Raw genomic sequence first — 12393 nt, forward strand, 5'->3', positions numbered from 1 at the left:
ACGCTATTGTGCGCGGGCACGTTTGGCGCACCGCTCCTTCTTTTTCCTCTGTAATGAATACGCTATTGTCCGGTTGGAATATTATCGACGTTTTATGTTAAAAAGACCCTAAGGATTGATTGTAAACAACGTTTGACATGTTTCTACGAACGGTAATGGAACTATTTGACTTTACGTGTCTGGATTTACGCTCGCGCATTATGCCTTTGGATAGTGATCTGAACGCATGAACAAAACGGAGGTATTTGGACATAAATATGGAGTATTTCGAACAAAAATAACATTTCTTGTGGAAGTAGGAGTCCTGGGAGTGCATTCTGACAAAGATCAGCAAAGGTAAGAGAATACTTATAATACTAATTCTGAGTTTAGTTGACCCCAGAAGTTGGCGGGTATCTGTATAGCTTGCTTTGATGGTTGAGCTATGTACTCAGAATATTGAAAAATGTGCTTTCTCCGTAAAGCTATTTTAAAATCTGACACAGCGGTTGCATTAAGGAGAAGTATATCTATAATTCTTTCAATAACTGTTGTAAATTTTATCAACGTTTATGATGAGTATTTTGTAAATTGATGTGCTCATTCACTGAAAGTTTTGGTGGGAATACATTTTCTGAACATCACGCGCCAATGTAAAATGGGGTTTTTGGATATAAATATGAACTTTATCGAGCAAAACATACATGTATTGTGTAACATGAAGTCCTATGAGTGCCATCTGATGAAGATCATCAATGGTTAGTGAATATTTTAGCTGTATTTTTGGTTTTTGTGATGCATGTCCTTGCTTGGAAAATGGCTGTGTGGTTTTTCTTGTGAAGTTTATGTCCAAACATAATCTAATTTTATGCTTTCGCCGTAAAGCCTTTTTGAAATCGGACAATGTGGTTAGATTAACGAGAAGTTTATCTTTAAAATGGTGTAAAATAGTTGATTGTTTGAGAAAATGAAATTATGCGATTTTTGCTGTTTTGTATTTCACGCCATGCTATTTCACTGGCTGTTGATAGTGTGTCCCACGTAGCCCATAGAAGCTAACGCACCAGCACCCCCAACACCACCACCTCCAAATAAAAACATGTACCCGATCCCAAATGATAGCACCGTGGACCAAGCCATGAGAATAGCTACAGATGTCCGTAGGGCCGCATCACTGGCCAATCCTGAAAGCCACCCTCCGAACGTTACCCTGCTAGCCGTAATCTCATCGTGCCGCTTGTCTAACTCTTGTAGGTTTCTTGTGATATTCACCAGGTCTTCTCTCACGTCCATGAGCTTTATGCTGGTGTTTATGGCATGCAGCAACTCAAGTTCTGACATGTCCGGGATGCTGTCTTTCACTAGATCTGAGAAAGACATGGGTCCGTCTGATATGGAGAAGGGTTTTAGCGGAGGAGACTCGATCTCTACGGAGGCCGAACCCTCCATCCAACTGACTTTCTTATCCTGGTAGCAAATACCTCGGTGACAAGGGGAGCATACTGTTTTGCACTCGCTGGGTTCCTTCGTACATCTGAGGTACCTCTCGTGACGCTCGGGTTTGTGACAGTACTTGCCGTAACAGTTGGACGGTTCGTAATACCTGCCATCTATCAACCACACTTTGTAGTCGGGCCAGCAAGGGACTCCGTCCGTGCTCATCTTTGGCATGGGTATGCTCCCTCTTACTACGGTCTTCTCAACGGTCCCTGGGATAGAGTGTGCTATGAATAGCTTTCTGTCTTTGTACAGGGCCGTGCTGACGGTTGGAAACTCGGAGAGTCCGGGGTGATCCTGCATGACTGACATGCCACTGGGGCAGCTCCCTGAGCGCTTTGACGCTATCTGCCTCAGACAATTTTCCACTCCTCTGGTCATGAACTTGGTGTGCATAGCGGCATGCATCATCTGATGGGTGACACTCTGCATCTGAGCATACCACATTTGATAACTGGCCATGACTGAGAACTTGACGTTGGTGTCACTCAAGGCGGCCTTATTCTTCTGTATCTTCTTCTCCTGGTCATCGATCCTACCATTGACTAGGGCTATGTTGGCGTCGAGCTTGCGTTAGCAATGTGTATGTTATAACCCCCCTGACATTGTCTCGGCCGGCTCAGAGTGACCCCCTGGGAGCTGCGGTGCGTCAGTGTGCAAGAGGGCAGCAGCCGTTCACGTGGCCACTATCGGCCGGCCGTAGAGAGGCTACTAATATTGTCAGGAAGAAGAAGAAGAAAAACAAGATGAGGACGATGATAAGGACGATGATGAGGACGGTGAGGAATACGACACTGTCGAGCGTGAGGCCGCCGCCACCGATGCCTCGCAGTCCTGGTTTCAGCGTGGCTCAGGTCCTGGAACAGATAGCCTCCAGTGTCGACCGAGAAGATGAAGAAGACTACTGCGATTCCGAAGAGGAGGACGCTTCGGAAGACGAAGACGGCGAGGAATACGACCCCGAACGTGACGCGGACAACTCGGCCTCGCGGTCATTCTCCTCTTCTTCTTCTTCTTCTTCGGAGAAAGAGCGAGAGGAAGAGCGAGAGGGAGACACGGCCGCTGCCCGAGAGCGAGACAGAGAGCCAGAGCGAGAGGACACTGCTGCGGCCGGCCAAGCCCAAAGGGAGACGTTGCTGTCAAAAAACTGCAAAATTAAATGGTCCTCCGTGGCATATCGCAGCCCGGACCGACCCTGCGCCATCCGCCACCCCGGCCCCGCGGTGACGCCTGGCCCCACGGCCTTCGCCGCGTCGCGCGCTCGACATCGAGTCCAATACCAGAGACTTGGAAACTAAGACCATACGGACCACTTTTGAGGAATTGTCCACTGACAGAGGCATCATATCTTCGGCTCCTCACATTGGCGAGTCTCTTAAGGTACAATGGGGTCTTGTAGTCGAGATAGTGTGTGCTCTCGTCGCAATTATCCAGACCAACACTAACCGGCCTTCACCTGGGACACTTGAGAGCACAGGACATCAAAAGGATCTCATCTTCACTAGGCAGGAAAATGTCCGATTGCGATCCGAGTGCAACAAGGCCACGGAAAACATTGATAAACTACAGCGTGAGCTGTTTATCATGACACAAACTGCTACAATTGAAGAACTATACAATGATGAAATCCAGAGGACATCACTGGAGAATAACAATCGCATCAGTGAACTACAAGAGTTGTAGAGGAAGAGGAAAACCTAAAAATGGAAATAGTCAGGATCACAAGTCAACAAGAAACTGAAAGGTCCTCGTGGAGTGGGAAAGTAGAGCAATTAGTCAGCAATCTAGACACAGTGAAGTCCAGCATGGAGATGATGCAGAGAGACCATCTAAAAGACAAGACTATCCTTCAATGTCAGATAGATTGTAACGGCTGTTGTCAGAATGAGACCAAGGTGCAGCGGAGGATGTGTTCATCTTGAATGAATTTTAATAACCGAATGAACACTTTATACAAAAGGAACCAAAAAACGACCAGCAACAGTTCTGTCAGGAACAAACTAAACAGAAAGCATTCACCCACAAACCCCAAAGGAAAAACAGGCTGCCTATGTATGACTCTCAATCAGCAACAACGATCTACACCTGTTCCTGATTGAGAGCCATACACGGCCGAAACAAAGAAAACCACCAACATAGAAAAAGAAACCTAGAACGCCCACCCATGTCACACCCTGGCCTAACCAAAAATAGAGAACAAAAAACCCTCTCTATGGCCAGGGCGTTACAGTACCCCCCCCCCCCCAAAGGTGCGGACTCCGGCCGCAAAACCTGACTCTAAAGGGGAGGGTCCGGGTGGGCCTTCCTACGGCGGCGGCTCTGGTGCGGGACGTGGACCCCGCTCCACCCTCGGCTTAGCCCACTTAGGTGGCGTCCCTGGCTGCGCCGGAGGACTGGCGGCCGACTCTGGCTGCACCCGGCTGGCGGGCGACCCCGGCGGCTCCGGACAGGCGGGCGACCCCGGCGGCTCCGGACAGGCGGGCGACCCCGGCGGCTCCAGAAAGGCGGCGACCCCTGCGGCTCCGGACAGGCGGGCGACCCCGGCGGCTCCGGACAGGCGGGCGACCCCGGCGGCTCCGGAAAGGCGGCGACCCCTGCGGCTTCGGACAGGTGGGCGACTCCGGCGGCTCCGGACAGGCGGGCGACTTTGGCGGCTCCGGACAGGCGGGCGACTCCGGCGGCTCCGGACAGGCGGGCGACTCCAGCGACTTCACCAGGCTGGGGAGACATGCAGGAGGCCTGGCTCTGGGCGCAGGCACAGGACTCACCAGGCTGGGGAGACATGCAGGAGGCCTGGCTCTGGGCGTAGGCACAGGACTCACCAGGCTGGGGAGACATGCAGGAGGCCTGGCTCTGGGTGCAGGCACAGGACTCACTTGGCTGGGAAAACATGCAGGAGGCCTGATTCTGGGTGCAGGCACAGGATTCCCCCGGCTGGGGAGACATGCAGGAGGCCTGGCTCTGGGCGCAGGCACAGGACTCACCAGGCTGGGAAGAAATGCAGGAGGCCTGGTTCTGGGCGCAGGCACAGGATTCCCCCGGCTGGGGAGACATGCAGGAGGCCTGGCTCTGGGCACAGGCACAGGACTCACCAGGCTGGGAAGACATGCAGGAGGCCTGGCTCTGGGCGCAGGCACAGGACTCACCAGGCTGGGAAGACATGCAGGAGGCCTGGTTCTGGGCGCAGGCACAGGATAGACCTGAAGACGCACTGGAGGTCTAGAGCGCACGGCCTGCACAACCCGTCCTGGCTCGATGCCCACTCTAGCATGGCACTTGCGGGGGGCTGGGATGTAGCACACCGGGCAATGAGCGCGCACTGGAGACACCGTGCGCTCTACCGCATAACACGGTGCCTGACCAGTACCACGCCGCTTCCGGTAAGCACGGGGAGTTGGCCCAGAATTCCATCCTGGCTCTGCCACACTCCCCGTGTGCCCCGTCCCAACTTTTTTGGGGGGCTGCCTCTCGTGCCTGTTGCGCTCCCTTGCCTCATACTATCGCCTCTCTACGTGTCATGCCCAGAGTAGATGTCGTAACCGACTTACAAAAACTTCTGACGTCAACTGTACATAAAGAGGAGTGACTATGTATGTGATGTAAGGATGAAACTGTATAGAAGGAGTGTGCTGAGACTGGGGAAGGCAGTTGCTCCATGGACCAGCTTGGCTTGTTACTTTGTAATAAAGTCTATACTGAACTCACAAGCTCCGGTATCTGAGAAATATTATTGGACCAATATTTCTACAACACCAGTTGGGGAACCCTATACTACACCATCTGTCTACACCTGCTAAGGCTGAAGAAGAGGACACGAGTGTGTAGGTGAGCTGAACCTGAGTACAGTTTCCAGTTGAAGAGCGCTACACTTCTTCCTGAGTTTTACCACACCTTCTTGATGCTGAACGTTGCTTGGAGACTGAACCAAAAGTGAAATTTGACCGAGATTAACAGATGCCTTGTCACTTACAGTATACTTGTCAGATCGTTGCATATTTTCTGTACAAGTGTCTGTAGCACATCTGAGCCACTGCTAATTGCGTTTATTAGTTCAGGTTTTATTTTTGTTTGGCATGATGACCTCAGCCTATTGCTTTGAAAAGATTTGAGCATGTACTTTTTATTACTTTAACCACAGCCAATCGCTTCAGAATAAGGTGACTCAATTGAGGGTGGTTGAGGAGTAACCACACTTGATCGCTTCAAAGTAAGGTAACTCGATATAGTGCAGTTATTACAATGGGGGTTGCCATAGAAGATAGCGACTTGATTATGAAAGGGAAGAGTAGAGTGTATTAAATACACGATGAGTAACGATAACTTGGCTATATACATGGGATACTAGTACCAAGTCGATGTGCAGGTGTACAAGCTAGTTGAGGTAGATATGTACATATAGGACATATAGGCCATCCATATATGACAACCCACACAGTGTGGAATAGAGGAGGATGGATACCCCAGCTGCCTGTTAGTTCAGCAGTGGTCAAAACAAGCACAAAATAGGAACTGTTTTCACTTTCCTTGGGAGTCATCACTGTTCCAACATGATATGACAGTTGAAATCAGGGCCCCACAACATAGCGTTCACATCTCTGGTCATATCAGGGCCCATATCCACAAAGCGCCACCGACTAGATCAGCACTCCTACTCTAAGATGCAATGTGGATACGGGCCCAGATCTGAATATTCAAGGGAGGGAGGATGCGTTTGCAAATTGTCTAGACTCTAGTCTAGAGGGTCAGTCAACCTATTTTCTGTGTCGAGTGAGAAGGATGATGGTTGAGGTGTGAATGATAGGAGAGATGAAATGAGGAAGCTGAGTGGTGAAACAATAGTGAATGGTTAGGTGTGAATGTGACTGGTTACATGACAATGGAGAGCAGTGAAGACGTGTGAATGCTATCTATAGATGAAAGTTGAGGGGTTCGATGGAAGTGAAGGGAGAATGGTGAGGAGGGTATATTCAGTACTTGCTGTAGCACTGTATGAGATTGAGTGTTAATTTAATCCCAAGGGAAGATATGGCGATCATCACATTACATAACTATATCCTCATCTCTCCAGTATGCTATTGTGAATGTGGTGATATATGTCTGTGTGATTTTAATGATAATTCTAATTATAAACTGAGTGATTCGAGCCCTCGATGCTGATTGGCTGACAGCCGTGGTATATCAGACCGTATACCACAGGTATGACAAAACATTTTATTTTTACTTCTCTAATTACATTGGTAACCAGTTTATAATAGCAATAAGGCACCTTGGGGGTGTGTGGTAAATGCCCAATATACCACGGTTGAGGGCTGTGTCCAGGCACTACGCGATGAAACAAAGATTGCCTTCCCTGTAGCTCAGTTGGTAGAGCATGGTGTTTGCAACGCCAGGGTTGTGGGTTCGATTCCCACGGGGGGCCAGCACAGAAAAAATAAAAAATAAAATGTATGAAATGTATGCATTCACTACTGTAAGTCGCTCTGGACAAGAGCGTCTGCTAAATGACTAAAATGTAAATGTATAAGAACAGCCCTTTACCGTGGTATATTGGCAATATACCACACCCCCTCGTGCATTATGGCTTAAATATATGACTGCATTTCATCGTATCCGGAGCTGTCTTCAACAACAGAATCATATCACGAACTCCAGCTATGTTGGAACTTTTCCTATTGAAAAACAACATCCCACGTATAAATATAGTAATGTAGACACGCTTAAGGGTTTTGAGCAAAATAGGTTTTTTTTAGACACAACTGCAAACTTTAAGGAGTAGGCCATTTAAGGAGTTGGTCCGATGGTGCCCTCTGATGTCACCTGCCTCCCCCCTTGCTTAAGGGAACAACAGAGGAGACATAGAGAACAAAAGAGGAAAAGGCCAATTGTGCCATGTCATGCGGATACCTGGACCACCTATGGAGATGTGCCTTTTGTTAAGTCAATCAGGTGATAAATTAAGTGAAAAGGAGACTGGAGTAGGACTTTTAACACCCACAATCGCACCTATTGTAACAAACATTTACAGTCGTATGAAAAAGTTTGGGCACCCCTCTGAGGCTGCATAATAATTTACTCTGTCGTCACAGAAAATGATCACAGTGGCATGCCATTCATTTTCTAATAAAAGCTAAGTACTGGGGTATTGTCCAGACAAAGATTTTTAGTGTAGCAATATTAAGTTGTATGAAATTAAATCAGATGTGAAAAATAGGCTATGCAAAAATTTGGGCACCCTTGTCATTCTGTTGATTTGAATACCTGTAACTACTTAGCACTGATGAATTGGTACACACAATTGGTTTGGTGAGCTCATTAAGCCTTGAACTTCATAGACAAGTGCATCCAATCACGAGAAAAGGTATTTAAGGTGGCCAATTGCAAGTTGTTGTTCTCTTTGACTCTCCTCTGAAGAGTGGCAACATGGGGGCCTCAAAACAACTCTCAAATGACCTGAAAACAAAGATTGTTCAACATTATGGTTTAGAGGAAGGCTACAAAAAGCTATCGCAGAGATGTAAGCTGTCAGTGTCCACTGTGAGGAACATAGTGAGGAAATGGAAGACCACAGGCACAGTTCTTGTTAAGGCCAGAAGTGGCAGGCCAAGTAAAATATCGGAGAGGCAAAGGCGAAGGATGGTGAGAACGGTCAAAAACAGCCCACAGACCACCTCCAAAGACCTACAACATCATCTTGCTGCAGATGGTGTCACTGTGCATCGTTCAACAATTCAGCGCACTTTGCACAAGGAGAAGCTGTATGGGAGAGTGATGCGGAAGAAGCCTTTTCTGCACACACGCCACAAACAGAGTTGCTTGAGGTATGCAAACGCACATTTGGACAAGCCAGCTTCATTTTGGAATAAGGTGCTGTGGACTGATGAAACAAAGATTGAGTCATTTGGTCATAACAAGGGACGTTATGCATGGCAGCAAAAGAACACAGCGTTCCAAGAAAAACACTTGCTACCCACAGTAAAATTTGGTGGTGGTTCCATAATGCTGTGGGGCTGTGTGGCCAGTGCCGGTACTGGGAATCTTGTTAAAGTTGAGGGTCGCATGGATTCCACTCAATATCAGTAGATTCTTGGGAATAATGTTGAAGAATCAGTCACAAAGTTGAAGTTACGCCGGGGCTGGATATTTCAACAAGACAACAACCCAAAACACTGCTCAAAATATACCCGGGCATTTATGCAGAGGAACAAAGTACAATGTTCTGGAATGGCCATCCCAGTCCCCAGACCTGAATATCATTGAGAATCTGTGGGATGATTTGAAGCGGGCTGTCCATGCTCGGCAACCATCAAACCTAACTGAACTGGAGATGTTTTGTAAGGAGGAATGGTCCAAAATACCTTCATCCAGAATCCAGACACTCATTAGAGGCTATAGGAAGTGTCTAGAGGCTGTTATTTTAGCAAAAGGAGGCTCTACTAAATATTGATGTGATTTTTCTATTGGGGTGCCCAAATTTATGCACCTGTCTAATTTTGTTTTGATGCATATTGCACATTCTCTGTTAATCCAATAAACCTAATTTCACTACTGAAATATTACTGTGTCCATCAGTTATTAGATAGATCAAAATGAAATTGCTGATCCAAACACCCAATTATTTATAAATGGAAATCATGGAAATTGTCAGGGGTGCCCAAACTTTTTCATACGACTGTATTTGTTACCAACGTGGCAAAAAAAGTCAATCTTTCCTAGATTTCTGAAGGGTATTCAGCTCATTGTTAATAAAACTCTTCTTCATAGTACAATAATAATAATGTATAACATTCAGCAGATGCTTTTATCCAAAGCAAGTTAGTCATGTGTGCATACATTTTACATATCGGTGGTCCCAGCAGTACTCGAAGTATGGAACCCACCATGGCATTTCCAGTACCATGCGTTTGTCTAGATCTACTGATTGAGCCACACAGGACTTTCACTGCTCAAGAACACAAAGGCTATTTAATTGACAGCAGGGTTGTTTGCAGTTCATGAAGAATATAGGCCAAAGCTCAACAGGAGCCTCCTGTTGTCTTGCCAAACTCACACCTGTCCTTTGTGATTAGTGAGCTAGCCTAGGTTTCACCTGCTTCATGCCTCTTACCTACGGCTGTTGCCTTTCCATCCCTTGTTCCGATCCTTGTGCCTTACTGAATCCAGCTGTTGAGCAAGCATCACACTTGGCGGCTGCCAGCCAGGGTGGGAGAAAACTTTAACAGAAAACACTCAACACACTCAGAAAACACTCAACAGGACAACCAACCCAGGGGACAGTCAGTTGATCATCTGGTTGTGGAGGAGAGGCAAAACGCTAACTTGCGGGGGAAGAGGGGTCATGACCCCCCCAATATTAGAGACATGACCCCCTCAATAATATACCATGATGAAGTTGATTGTTAGGAAGTAATTTTCCCACCGTAAAGCGGCATACTGGCTTTCTGGGTGTTTACATAACACAGTGCTACTGAATTTCAAATTTTAGGATTGGATCCCCCCCATAGCCAATTATGCTTTTGGTTTGGCCCGGTCCCTAGAGGCCGTGGTTTGAAAAAAAGCTGAATAACGCACATCTCTTCTCTTTCTCTCTCCTCTCTCTTAAACCCCCCCCCCCCCCCCCCCATCTGTAAGCTAACTTGGAGCAAATAAAATAGTGCATGGTCAATTCATGAGCACAAATAAGAATGATATTTTAAAAATTATTTGAGAAAGAAATTGAGAAAGTTTATATTATGAAATACGCATCTCATGGGTGAGCACTATTTCTCAAAACTAGTGATAATTGGTAATGGGAATAATGGGCTCATTTTAGAGAGTTCAAAGACAACTTTGGTAGTATTATAAACCTTAACATATTTAGTTTCAAGTAGGCTACAGCATTAGAGAAGGGCTGTTTCTATGAACCTTAGGGCACTAGGCTGCAAGCAAGCCTGTTTCTCTCACCAGTCAGAGCCAGTCCGCCTGTGTCCCACACTCTGAACATTGACCAACAGCAGCAATCTTTCCTCCTTAATTATTCAAATTTGAAGGCCAAAATTGTGGGGGGAAAGCACTAGTCATGTTTATGCAACCTAATAATCACCATTAGAATATTTCCAGAATCAACTTTGTTTTTATTTCAATTCGAGTATCTACAATAGAAATTGTCCCACCCTAATTAATTTATAGGGATGCATGTGACATTGCACACAGTGGCGGTTCTAGACCATTTCAACTGGGGGGGCCAAGCTGGAGCCAGTTGTACTGTTAGAGGGGCCAGTTACATTAGACGTTATTGTTGTCATATCGTTTTCTTCACTGCATTGCAGGCGTTAGCAGGCAAAAGACCATGTTCATAATCATTCAACAATTTATTTGCATTTCCATTATAATTTTCATTTGCATTACATATTCAAAATCAGGTCACATCAACTGTATTCTCCGGTTTTTGTGTTTTTGTGTCTCTATTACAGAGGCGCTTGGTTGGCTATTACCTTTGTATAAATGTGACCAAGAGAGCTCACTGGAAACCTAACACTCTCTTAGATCCTTAGGATCCCATAGCAGTACAGATTATCAACACACAGTTGACTAGAGCCATGACTCACACAACCACAAGTCATGAATGTGATCCAGCCAAGCGTACTGTCTATGAAGGCTCAGTGTCCATGGCCGTGCTGCTCGGCAACATGAACAACAAGGAGGGTTCGGTGGTGTCAGAGTTGAACGAGAATATGAAAATCGAAGGTAGTCTCACAAATGTAATCCATGCAAACCTGCACAAAACACAACACTACCAGTGTACCCCAGATGACCAGATGGAATCATCCAGCACGGATGTGGTCATATCCAGAGATGGCACCAGTGTTCACTTCAGGGAGTATGAACATGTAACATCAAAGGGCAGAGTGCTCATTTCCAGGGGAGTATTGGCAAAATTTGACGAAGACATCGGAGAGGGCCTGGGTTTACACTATGACACAGAGGCTAATGGCGCCGTAGTCGTTTATACGGAGAAAGATGACCCTGGCGTCAGCTCCCACGGTGTACTGGTCCTGGCTCCTAATTTTATACTGGCCTAAGAGAAAAAAGACACGGAAGACCTGACTATGAACAGAGTCGGTTATAACCAAGATCGAACCTGATGTCGACGGGGGTATACGCAACATACATGTCAAGGGTTCCATGATCATTGACCTCTACATTCGCTTGAACAAATGCATGACACTCTCCCCCGGGGACGGTTCTTTCGGCAACACTCGGGTGAGTGGTTCCAGCCACCCAAGGAGATGGTGATCCCTGAGAAGCAACCAGAACTGGCGATTGTTGAACCTGCCGACTTGGTTATCTCGAGGGGAGACGCATCCGTGGTGTTGCGCTCAGGCGGAGGAGTTGTCGCTTCCAGGACTCTGGCAGTGTTACTGATGCTAGTTAGTTACGGACGATCAGGAGATAGGCATGATATGTACACCAAGATTGTTGTCGTCTTTCAATGACTGTCTGAGCTGAATACAGATCACCTGTGACCACATGTGAGCTTTACAGAAACAAAGTGTATAATAAAAATGTATTGGTCTGATTGTATAAACCAATGTTTGACCTTGAAACATCTCTGTCCATTGTGTACAGTGACATAAATAAAGTTGTGTAACTACAGAAGCCTGTTGGAAATCAGTGTGCTTGTTACCCTAACCGTGTTTCCTCTCCCCCCATCCTACTTTCATATCATAAAAGACACAATCACAAGAACACAGAGTCTTTGACATGTAGGACATTTATTCAAGCATCCATAGGCAAAGGGATATAAAGTTTGTACACAGAATTACAAGGGTGTTGGTGTCTATAATATTCTATACCGCATCTTTGTAAGGTTCGTTAACCTTTTAAGGTATAGAAGGCAGTATTTTCATTTTCGGATGAAAAGCGTGCCCAGAGTAAACT

Source organism: Salmo salar, chromosome 23 (assembly GCF_965601325.2).
Source record: "Salmo salar chromosome 23, fSalSal1, whole genome shotgun sequence".
NCBI lineage: Eukaryota > Metazoa > Chordata > Actinopteri > Salmoniformes > Salmonidae > Salmo > Salmo salar.